The 12,205-nt window shown below is 40.5% G+C and overlaps 1 long non-coding RNA gene across 1 annotated transcript; it reads left to right on the forward strand.

The window, feature by feature from the left end:
• Window positions 1-359: 359 nt before the first annotated feature.
• LOC145657650 (uncharacterized) lies at window positions 360-8,629 on the forward strand. Its single transcript, XR_014123526.1, has 4 exons — window positions 360-483; window positions 5,165-5,251; window positions 6,377-6,431; window positions 6,630-8,629. It is a non-coding gene; the product is annotated as an uncharacterized LOC145657650 (long non-coding RNA).
• The last annotated feature ends 3,576 nt before the right edge of the window (window positions 8,630-12,205 follow it).

Raw genomic sequence — 12,205 nt, forward strand, 5'->3', positions numbered from 1 at the left:
CCCTGGGACAAATAGAAAGAAGTTTAAGGTGTAGAATGTGGCAGGTAATATGTAACGCATCACCGCTGCAGCGCTCTATAAACCTCGACACTAAAACAAGTTTACAGCTCAGAGTGTTCCTAATACTGGCTGAAGTTGATTTTTAGGGTGGCTTATTTTTAGGGTGGGTTAAAAGTGCTGACATACCATCAGAAAGTGCAAATGCAGATGAATAATTCCTGTATTTTATCAGTGTAATAATTTGTCTTTCACTGATTTAGTAATGTAATGAGGATACATAGAGTTATTCACATAACAGTGCCACCTGCACAGAAATGCTATTTCAGTCTCTTTTTTTTTTCAGGTGCCCAGTAACTAGACAAACAGCCCCGGGGACAAAAGTCTGATAGCTGCTGTGTACAAACCATCCCGGGGAGAGAAGTCCAAAGCAGAGGGAATGACTACTACAGCACCACCTAAAGCAACCTTTCACTCAAAATACATGTAAGCATAGGGTTATCTTCTATGGAAAAACAAGTTAGAAATACATAGATAATGCAATATAATTTTTTTAGATGTTATGGGGGATTTAATAGTGTATAGTATGATGTTATGGGTGATTTAATAGTGTACAGTATGATGTTATAGGTGATTTAATAGTGTATAGTATGATGTTATGGGTGATTTAATAGTGTACAGTATGATGTTATAGGTGATTTAATAGTGTATAGTGTAATGTTATGGGTAATTTAATAGTGTACAGTATGATGTTATAGGTGATTTAATAGTGTGTAGTGTAATGTTATGGGTAATTTAATAGTGTACAGTATGATGTTATAGATGATTTAATAGTGTATAGTGTAATGTTATGGGTGATTTAATAGTGTACAGTATGATGTTATAGGTGATTTAATAGTGTACAGTATGATGTTATAGGTGATTTAATAGTGTATAGTATGATGTTATGGGTAATTTAATAGTGTACAGTATGATGTTATAGGTGATTTAATAGTGTATAGTATGATGTTATGGGTAATTTAATAGTGTATAGTATGATGTTATAGGTGATTTAATAGTGTACAGTATGATGTTATAGGTGATTTAATAGTGTACAGTATGATGTTATAGGTGATTTAATAGTGTATAGTATGATGTTATAGGTGATTTAATAGTGTATAGTGTAATGTTATGGGTAATTTAATAGTGTATAGTATGATGTTATAGGTGATTTAATAGTGTACAGTATGATGTTATAGGTGATTTAATAGTGTATAGTGTAATGTTATGGGTAATTTAATAGTGTATAGTATGATGTTATGGGTAATTTAATAGTGTACAGTATGATGTTATAGGTGATTTAATAGTGTACAGTATGATGTTATAGGTGATTTAATAGTGTATAGTATGATGTTATAGGTGATTTAATAGTGTATAGTATGATGTTATAGGTGATTTAATAGTGTACAGTATGATGTTATAGGTGATTTAATAGTGTACAGTATGATGTTATTAAAGAATTAAGTATCATTTTAAATATCATGTTTTAGGCTAAGCCTGGATGAAGCAAATACGTCATATCTCAGTGTGTGCTGTGCACATCCTGAAAGGCTTTGAAAATCCCACAGGCCTTAGCAGGAACACGCGAAGTTTCACTACTAATTTGCCTGTTAGTATTACGCGGATTGATTTATTCTAGCTGATGCCTCAGTCACCTGATGATCCAAAAATGACTTTTCTCGCAAGTAGCAAAATAAATGTAGACACGCGTGTCCTGCTGAAGTAAGGATTGTTGGAGCAAACGTCAATTTTCATATCCACCTTGCACAGCCAGAATGATGACTTGGGCTCTGCAGTGTTTACTACCTGTTATGACGCTGAAAATGTGGGTTATGCACTCACTTCTAAAGATTTGGCAGCTAGTGTGGTACCAAATCAGCCTGTGCTGCAGCACAGTGAAAGTCTGGTGAGCGTTTCCCGCGGGTTTCCGTCCTGCGCCGGAACCTCTGAAGGCTTTGATGGGACACCCACGTAATGTAAAGCGTCTTATGGACCAGGGGAGGAAAGGTTCTGTTGCTGGTGTGCATCATATTTGCATCATATTTTTGCCACGGTGGTTTCATTCAAAGAAATAATAATGCAGCAGAAACAAGCATGAATGTTGACGGGTGAAGAATCGTGCGTGCGTGGGCGAGGGAACGCTCTTGGCCCGCCTTGGTCACAGAAGCATGTGTTCTGTAGTAGCCAGAGACTCCCACACAGGTGAAACCCCTGCGCCAGTTATCTGCTCGTTTACCGTGACGCGCAGGTGATGGTCGAGCTCGCCGTTGACACACAACGGGTACGGTGCGTGTCCATGTAATCGCTCGGGTTGAAGAGGGAGAAATGCCACTAGTGACAAAACCTTCAAGCCCAGGACTACGAGTGTCGTAATTCTGTTACCACCTGCTTTTTTCATGCCATACCTTCATCTGGCTGAAAATTCTCCCAGGGCGATAATCGGATGAGAGAAAGTTGAGAGTCGATAATGACTAATGAATATGCAGCGTCATATTAAATTATAGCAACTGTAAGACCATCGGTATGCCCTCAGTACCAGATCTGCTACTATATTTGTTCTTGTTGTACATATTAGAGTATAGCGTATATTATGGTTTAAAAGTCTGGATCAATATACCATTTTCACCATGTCAAGCATTCTAGATGTCTAAAACGCTTCAAAAAAGTTAAAGAAAAACATATTTTAGGCTTAATTTTTGGACAAATAAAAGAAAAAAAGAGGCCCTTATTCACTGAACATGCACCTCTAAAACAGAATGTGGAGGCATAGCCGCTGCACTTTTCCATGTGAGTAAACATAAATAAATGGACATAACAGAAATAAATATTAATGTGATTCTGTTTCTGAGCTGAACCTATATATCTGAACCTTTGTAAAAGAGTGAAAGTGCTTGCCACTGTCTGACATCACTGAAGTAAATATCATTAATGACATGTGTGGAGTGTGATTTCACAACTGGTACTGTTTGCCCCGGCTTTATTTTACCATAAACCCCAAACACTTGTGCCCCATGTCTCCCAGCATCACGCTGAGCTATTCTCGAGCTTTTTATATGGAGATATTTTGCCTCTTCTCATTATATTTCTAGTATCCGTTTGGGTATTTCTTGCTCTTTTAATGTGCAGTTATGTTTCCACTTTTCATCTCAAGGTCATTGTTTCTCCCTTCCCGAATTGTTCTTTTTTTTCCCAACCCAAATATTAGCTCATGAATTTGGTTATTTTTTCCTTGAGAGAGCTTTTTTCTTTTTGCTGTGCCGATGGAGCTGTCAATCTCCAAGCCCCTGCAGAGTTGTTAGGAGCTGCTAGTCTCTGACCTAGGGCCACTGGCTATTACAAATGTTTTTTTTCTTTCCTCAGATTGAGATTTAGGGGATAAGATTTGATTGGCTTCTCCTGAAGGCGGCATTTCTACTAAAGTTTTATTCTAATGTTATTCATTAAGTGACTATGGATTGCAGGAAGATTTCAAGTCTTCTCGCTGTGATAATATGTGAGCACTAGAGAAATGGCCCTGTTCCTGGTAGATCTACATGCTGAATTATGCATCACACATAGACCGCTTTTTACTAGAGTGACTGCAGCCCCTGGTTCCACAGTGGCGAGTTTAACCTCGGCCTCCCTGCCCTCTTTTAGATCACAACGTCTGTCCTGTGCTAGACCTCTAGAACTAGTCTCATTATGTCCAACAGGTTCTAATTGGAGTTAACATTTAAAGTAAGTATTTCATTAACAGGAATACTGTTGGAAGGAATACTGTTGCATAACCAATGGAAATTAAATGGACTTCCAGTGGTGTAAGAGGTGAAATAATTTGAACCATTTTTTTTCCGCTGTAAGAACAATCAATTTCATTCATTGACTTTCGTAGTTATTGATAGTCTAATTTTAGTTCCAGTGTTTTTTTCCTTATTACTTGGTAAGGCTAGAGCTACTACAAATTAAAAGTGTTTATTTTGACATTCATTGTCCTAGTAGGATAAAATATTAATTCTCTATATTGCTTTTTAAAAAAGGTTTTCTTAAAGTCCTTAAGGAATTCCGTCCATAAGCCTGTAGCATACGTCAAGGCTGCTGGTCCAGATTTTCAAATGTTTTGCAATTCTGTTTACCAAAACACATTATAGCGAATCCAATCATCATTTGGTGTATTGAGTATTACTCTGGACATGCAATTTACAGGCATATGGACATAAGTACTCTAGTGTTTGGAAACCAGACTTGGAGTGATTTAAAGCATAATGTTGGTGGGACATTCATGATGTGGGTGGGACATTTATAAGGCAGACAGGCTGAAAACCCAGTGACCTGTGTAGGACACTAGCATGACACTGCCCCACCGACCCTGAAACACTGATGTGAACAAGTAGGAAGTTAATGTTCCTTCTGACACTCATGTATCGAGGACTAGAACACTCTCGTTAGCCTCCGCTACAGGTCTTCTCCCTATCTCTCTTATCTGCAAGGATTCTCAGAAACTGATGGGCGGAGGCTGCACTCTCCAGAATCCGTAATAGCTGCAGTCCTTTGTGGTCTGTGGCAGGTGAAGCGCTGCTCTCTCTCTCTGTCAGGGCTGCACCCGCCAGCCGCACTGACCCGCACCCATCATCCACCTTTCTGTCAATCCTGCCACTTTAACAAGCCCCTCCTTATTCTTGTCATCTCGCCTGCCTTCCCCGCTTTCTGCAGGCCGCTCTCGAAGCGCGTGTGGAGAGGCTGGCTGTCTCGGCCTCTGCACGCTGCTGTTGGCTTTCGGCTCTTGTACTGTCAAAACTCTTTTGTGTCAGTGCTTACTTCAGAAAAAAGCCAGACATGCTGTCCCTATATATGGAATCGGATTCTAATGATCCACATTTTTGAGCAGAATTGGTGGTGCATTATGTGGTTTAACCTCATTAGACGCGAGTGATGCTATAGCTGCTGGCATCTAACTGATACAGCTTTACGCTGATGAGGTTATTGGTACAAATGTTCTTATGTCTTAGAAGTTGAGGCAGGCAGGGAACAGACACAGTTTCAATATTATGGCATTTACTATCCATAGGAGGGGAAGAAGAAAAATTATGAGAACAATTATGCCAGGCAGATATGGCAGATATGGCAGATATGGCTCTCACTTGTTTTTCAGCATTACGCACATGTCTGTTGTCTACACTTGAGTCAGCCCAGAGCCAGAGAGGCAAAAGACAAGCTGGAAAACATCTTAAATATTTAGGTATGTGATCAACAAATGACATATTAGCTATGTAATCAACAGACACAAGTGGAAGACAAGCATGCTATCTATCTATCTATCTATCTATCTATCTATCTATCTATCTATCTATCTATCTATCTATCTATCTATCTATCTATCTATCTATCTATCTATCTATCTATCTATCTAGATAGATAGATAGAGATAAAAAGCTACAATATGTGTTTCCCAATTATTGAACTATTCTAGGGCCTGTCATGTTCTGTTTTTACAGTTATATCTTTCACTTCAGCCAAACAACTATGTAACATGGAAGACAGTGTTAAAGACAGTGTTAAAGTGTTAAAGACAGTGTTAAAGTGTTAAAAAAGCTTATACATCATTAAAATTCCTTCTTCTGAACTCTGATATAACAGGAGTATTGATACAGGGTACTAAATGTGCTTGAAGTAAGACTTTCAGTATTATAACTATAGCAATATCCAAATGCTATAGTTGAGGACTTTGGTGTAAGTCCTGATATAGGCCATAATGCAGAACCCTGGCTGTCTGCCCTGCTGTCCTTTTGAGTAAAGTTTAACTAGGTCAGCATGCATAAGCTGGCATCCTTACCAGGCAAACAAAGATAGTGTATACCCTGGCCTTATTCAATTTGCAGTCTCTGTAAAATAAGCTCTATAAAGGTTTGGTCTTGATATTCAAGGTTCCTGAATAGCCTAGTTATGGCATATGTTGCAAATATTTTAAATTTGTAACCACTCTGCTCAGGTGTACTGGTAATATATGTGATCATTTAATGAAAGATGATTGTTATTTAGCTTTTTAAATATAGCTAAATAATCTTTATAGATGTGTTTAAACTCAAATAAAACGTATTTGTTTAGTCGGGCATAGTTTGTTGGACCCCTGTTTCATTTATTTAAACTTTATTCTATTTTTATGGTTTGTTAATGTTTTGTTTCATTAATGATTTATCATGGAACTCTGTTATTTTCTGCATCATAAAGCCCTTAACCTGGTCTAGGGAGCCCTGGTACCTCTCTGGCTCAGCCAGGGCGTGCGCTCAGTACAAGGCTCTGAGGTTTGGTTGATGTGTCGAGCAGGTGGTGATGAAAAGGCTTCAGACTTTCACCTGTGTTGTAGGTCAGCCTGGTGTTGGTAGAATGATGGGCCACCTGCTGGATCCATAGTAGTACAGGTGAGGATCAAAGAACCAGGAGATCAGAGAGCAGTAGTATAAAAGCTGATGATGTTTTGTACTTCTTCTGCTGTGACTACTTCCTTTGACCACTGCCTGTCTGTACTATGGGTTTTGCTTCTGGCCTTATTTGGATTTATAAGTAAACTTTCCCTGAAACTGGACCCTAATGTGGTGTCTGGGTTTGCTTCCCCACAGAATACATCACCACCCATGGGCTCAGCAGGGATATCAGAATTACAAATGGCCATCCAAGCCCAATGGAGATACCTCAGTTGTTTTGAGACTCACCTCTAAAAGTTCCAGTGCCCTGGAAAACATGAGCCAGGAACTACAAAGTGACATCACTAACCTGTTCCCAAGTCTGGAACCGGCTTCTGCTGCAGCCAGTGAAAATATAAGCTCCCCCATTAGGTTAGGTTTCTATTACAGGTGTCTCCGTAATTTTGTTGTAGCCCGGGAGCCTTTCCAGCAGATGCTTCAAAAGTCACTTTCCTCATCTCCCTCTTAAAGGGGAAAACTCATAAGTAGGTGACTGTGATGTGAGAAGCACAGACCTCAGAAACACAGACATCTGCTCAATTTGAAAAAAAATTAAGGAGGTATTTGACCATTTCAACAGCAGGAAGGACCCAGATGAGCAAGTGGTGGGCTTCACCACTTGGAAGAATATATTGCTAAACCCTTGATTTTAGCTCATCCCTGGATGTTTAATAATGCATAACACATAATCTTGAGTTTTCTTGGGCCACTGGGGACTTAACAAAATGGAGCAGCGATTGTCACTCTAGTTGCTTAGCCATGGCTATACAGGCCACAACGGTGGACAACTCAGATAATCCTTGTAAGATACTTTTACCTCCTGAATTTACCCTACAGTGATTTCGCTGATGTATTAAGCAAAAAGAATGCAGCCACACCAAGCTAGTGACTGTGCTATAGACCTCCTAACAGCACCACAGCTCCTACAAATCTTGTGTATCAAAAGATTAGGAACATACTTTATTCACATGATGTAGAAAAGCTAGTCCATGCATTTACCACTTCAAGATTAGACTACTGTAATGCTCTATTATCTGACTGTACTACTAAGTGCTTAAACAAGCTCCAGCTAGTTCAAAATGCAGCAGCCAGAGTTTTTACTAGAACTAGAGAGTTTGATCAAATCACTCCTATCTTAGCTACATTACACTGGCTCCCAGTAAAATTTAATATTGACTATAAAAGACTTATAGACCTACAGAGCACTGAATGGTCTTGCCCCACAGTACCCTGGGAGCTCCTAGTGCATTATGATCCACCACATCATCTTAGATCAAAAGGTGCAGGCTCTACCGCAGGGGGCAGAGCCTTTTCCTATAAAGCTCCCACACGATGGAATAACCTTCCTGTAAATGTTCGAGACTCAGACACAGTCTCAATATTTCAGGCTAGGCTGAAAACCTATCTGTACAGTCAGGCATTTTATTAACTTCTTCCCATCTTAGGTAAAGGTGTAGATTTAGGGGTCCATGGGCATTGAGAGTTATGGTAATCTGGGATGTTATGATGCTGTCACTTCACCTCTCTCTTGTCACTCAAGTTTGTTGAGTGAGAGTGGTGGAGTGCTGATGTTCCAGGTTGCACTCATGTCTGTGTTTCCTTCTGGCTCTTTCCTTTTAGCTGTGCTACTATAGCTAGGTCTGCCGGAGTCCAACTTTGCACATTATAGTTCCCTAATTTACACACCTTTGTACCAGGACATGCCTAATCTATTCTCTCCTTCTGCCGAGGTACACCAATCCCTGATGTCATGATGTTACTGAGCCTCAACGCGTCTCAACTGCCATGGCTCCTCCCCCACCCCATGATACCCCCATGATGTAGCCCACCACACCTCCACCCCAGCCAATTACTTCTCCATTGATGTCAAAGAAGGCTCCTCCCCCCATGAGTCACGTGGTATGGCCTGCGCGTGCAGGGGGACTCACATGTGTATTATTCGTATCCACGCCCCCCTGCAAAAGCACACACCTGCACAGGGTTTAGTGTTAAGTGTTTGTCTGTATCAGTGTGTGCTCCCTTGTTGGTCATTGTCGCTACGTTTGTGTTAATGTCTATCTCTGTAGCTGTAACATTAGTTTGTGTAGTCCCTTGTTATAGTGTATGTGTTCTTCTTTTAATATTAAGTGTAGAGTCATGTGTACTGTAAGTGTTATGTGTGAGTGCCACCTATGTCATATATGTTTAATGTTAATAAATGTCTTGCACCTTTCTTTGAAAAAGTTTAACCAGTTATATGTAAATTCTTTTTTTAATTTTAAGAGATAGTACAGCTTTGGGAACCTGTTCTTCTGAGATGGAGCAGTGCTATCACAAAGGCATCACACAAGGAAGAGATGAGGAGGTTATCAATATAGGCTGAGATATCATCCCAAAATATTTTGCCCATGGATAACTGGAAACACCTAGCATCTTGTTACTCATAGGTGTGATTGACTGTCACACAAAGACCGTCACCCAATAGCAACCACGGAAGCTAAGAGAAGCGGGTTTTAGCTTTCTATTCAGGAACACTGCTACATGACAAATGAGCATTGTCTGGTAACTAAAGGCTTGCGTATTCTGCATCAGCTAACAAAGAAAATGAACAAGATCTTGTACAAAGACATGAACAAGCAAATAAAGAACTTTACTAACATTCTATGTAGAATGGTGTACAGGTAGTTATACTCGTTCTGATACATTTTATGTGGATGTATTTTAACAATACTCAATGCTATCAAATGTATCATTTTAGTATGCAAGAACCCCATTAACAGGGAGATCATGTAGGGAAGTGACCAGCATGATGCGCTAGCTACTTAGGAGGCATTGGTAGTTCAGCGGTTAAGATATTTATCTACTAATCAGAAGGTTGACAGTTCAAGTTGCAATTGGGCCCTGGAGCAAGACCCTTGACCCTCAAGTGGTTTTCAGTCATAATTGTAAGTTGCTTTTGATAAAAGTATCAGCTAAATGTCATAAATATAAATAGAAACGGCCCATGCACTGGTTTGGGGAGCAATAATACCTCTCTGGAGCAGCCACCGATATGATGAATTGCTGTGGGGTTTGCTTGACAAAAAGGTTTTAGTCATCCTTTGTTGCAGGTCTGTAATAGTAGTCTGCTGTTGGCCTGTGTGAGTGAACGCTGGCTCGATCCATAGGAGTCATTTGTAGGGACTGGGACTGGATAGGCTCTATTTGCAGGGCATTTATTGCAGTAAGGCTTAATAGGGAAAATAAAGGACAAAAACCCAATAGAAGGGCAAAACCCAGGGTCAACAGGCTAGGGTCAGAGGTCAGAGAGCTGCAGGACAAAAACACAATCGAAAAATCGAAGAAGAGGCAGGGCAAAAATCAAGACCAGGAGGCTACAAGAATTCTGAAATGTCTCAGCATTAAGGCATTGGGAAAACAACAATTCACAATGAGTTAGAGTAACTCTAGAGTTTAAATAGGGAAGTAATTAAAGGTAGATGGGTGTGTAAAGTTAGTGTTCAGGCAAGTTGGTCATGTAATCATGATTGAGTCTTACGGACAGAGCTGCAGGCAGAGATGACAAAGATCTTGTGTTCTCTCTTTTCCATTATGGAAAAGAATTCAAACGTGAATCTAAGCCAATGTGGTCAGTCTCAGTCTTACAGAAGCGTTGATTCAACCAGATGGACCCCTGAGGGGAACTGTCAGAAAATGCACAGAAATCACAGAAAACAATTGTGTCTGTTTCATCCACTGACTGCATATGTGTGTGCATGCGTGCCTATAAGTGACAACCAAAAAAAATAAAAAATATAAAATAGAGCAAGGAGGTTAGAAGGCAAACTCATTTTCATTGATTGGTTCACATTATCAAGTTTCTGGCCCAAGAAGGCATGCAATTCACCTTGGACAGCATGACAGAGTGGCGTGTGGAGCTATCTAGCAAGCACCCTGACATTTTGCCAGCAAAAAAAAGCATCTTCAGTTCCCACAATGCACTGCCTCTGCAGGCGTTACGGCCTCACCCACTAGCACTGAAGAGTTTGGAGGAAAACAGGCTGAACTAGATGCACAAGTGAGATTGTGGCTGCACTTCTCCAGGGTGGCAGATATCAGCAGAGAAGCAAACTGAATTTAAGTAAAAGGAACGATTACACTGAGGTTCGAACCTGCTTAGCTGATAAGGGAGGAAGAGTTAGTGGCTCATGTCTGGCAGGTGTGAAATATTTGTTTTCATAAATGACGAGAATGCGGAATTAAACCCATCATCAGCCAAGTGGAGAGCATGATCTTTTCCTTATCATGGCATCCTTTCAAACATCTGACAACACAGACAGCGATCGTTATCGTTGTTTTCTAATAATCACCGCTGCATGTTAAAAGGAGTGCGAATCAAGACCTGGTAAATGCATGATTACATTTGCATACATCTGCATGCTAATAGGAGCTCATTTCACATCTGGGAATCTGTGATAGTTCCAATGGAGTCTGATGCGTTGCGCTCCGGAAAGGGCCCGCCAATCAGGGCCCCTCTTTCACATCATAAAGGTTGAGCAGACAAGAGATGGGTGTTTCTATTGCAGCGTGGCTGACGGAAAGTTCAAAATGAAAGCAAAAATTTATCACCATCCTCAAACCATCTCTCTCTTTCTCTCTCTCTCTCTCTCTCTCTCTCTCATGCCAAGCAGATAGTAATGCACTTTTATGAGTGCGCAGACCAGAACTAGCTGAATGGGCACATGTGAGATTCTGCCACACTGACCCTCTCGTGCCCTGGACTCTACTGTTTGCTTTTCTGGCACACTAACACTCTTAATTTCCCAGGCATGCCACCCTAGCACTCTAAAACCCTTAGGTTCTCCTGGACTCCTGCAGTGTAGTAGTTATCTTTCCTCGCACTTCAGTATGCTGTTTCAGTATTCATTCAGCATTCAGTATTTATTCTTCAGAGAAAGCAGGACTGGATATATCAGAATGCTCACAGACAAACCCATGCGACCAGTTCTTTTAGGTCCTGAGGTGTCCTGTGTATTGACAAAAACTGGCAGTGGAGAAGAAACCCGTTCTCTTAGGCTGGGAGGGGTGCTAATTACTGTGGTCTAGCTTGACAGACACTGCAATGGATCATTAAACAGAGTATGTTTTATGCTCAATTTCTTCACTTAAAGCACAAAATGAGCTAGCTTTTTTTTTTTGTCTTGCTAATTTTATGGAACTATGTGATCAGAGCAGAATGATGGTGTCTCATAAATCTACCTAATTACCATTGTATTTCTTTCTATGCCAGTAAGAAAAGGCCTGTTCAGTGAATAGACATGATCCATATGGCCTGTGTGTTTCACTGAGAGCTTGCAGCCTAATTTGTAGATTAGGGTCAGTTTATTACGCCATCAAGAGTGGGAGATGAACATGTTCACAAGCAGCGTAGAAACAATAAGCCCATTAGACTATAATTAAATAAATAAAAAAACTTTTCTCTTTTAAATACACAGAAAGTAAACTATCACAAAGCTGTACACGCATAGAGGAATATTTGTTGTTAAATTGCTGCGTTTGGCTGGCATCAGCGGGGCCTGGGTTTGTTGACTCCAGTGGCGTGAGTGTATTACTCGGTGTATGTGCGCTGAAGCTGCATGGAAGCCCTTGACAACCAGGCCGCATTCCAACTTGTCATCTCCGTCACTGTCACCGACGTATCCATCACATCCTCTCTTCATGGATGAACGTTCCCAATCCCCTATGGGAGATGGGAGAAACGTCTAGGCATTCGG

The sequence above is a fragment of the Electrophorus electricus genome, chromosome 4 (assembly GCF_041902795.1).
Source record: "Electrophorus electricus isolate QZ-2024a chromosome 4, ASM4190279v1, whole genome shotgun sequence".
Classification (NCBI taxonomy): domain Eukaryota; kingdom Metazoa; phylum Chordata; class Actinopteri; order Gymnotiformes; family Gymnotidae; genus Electrophorus; species Electrophorus electricus.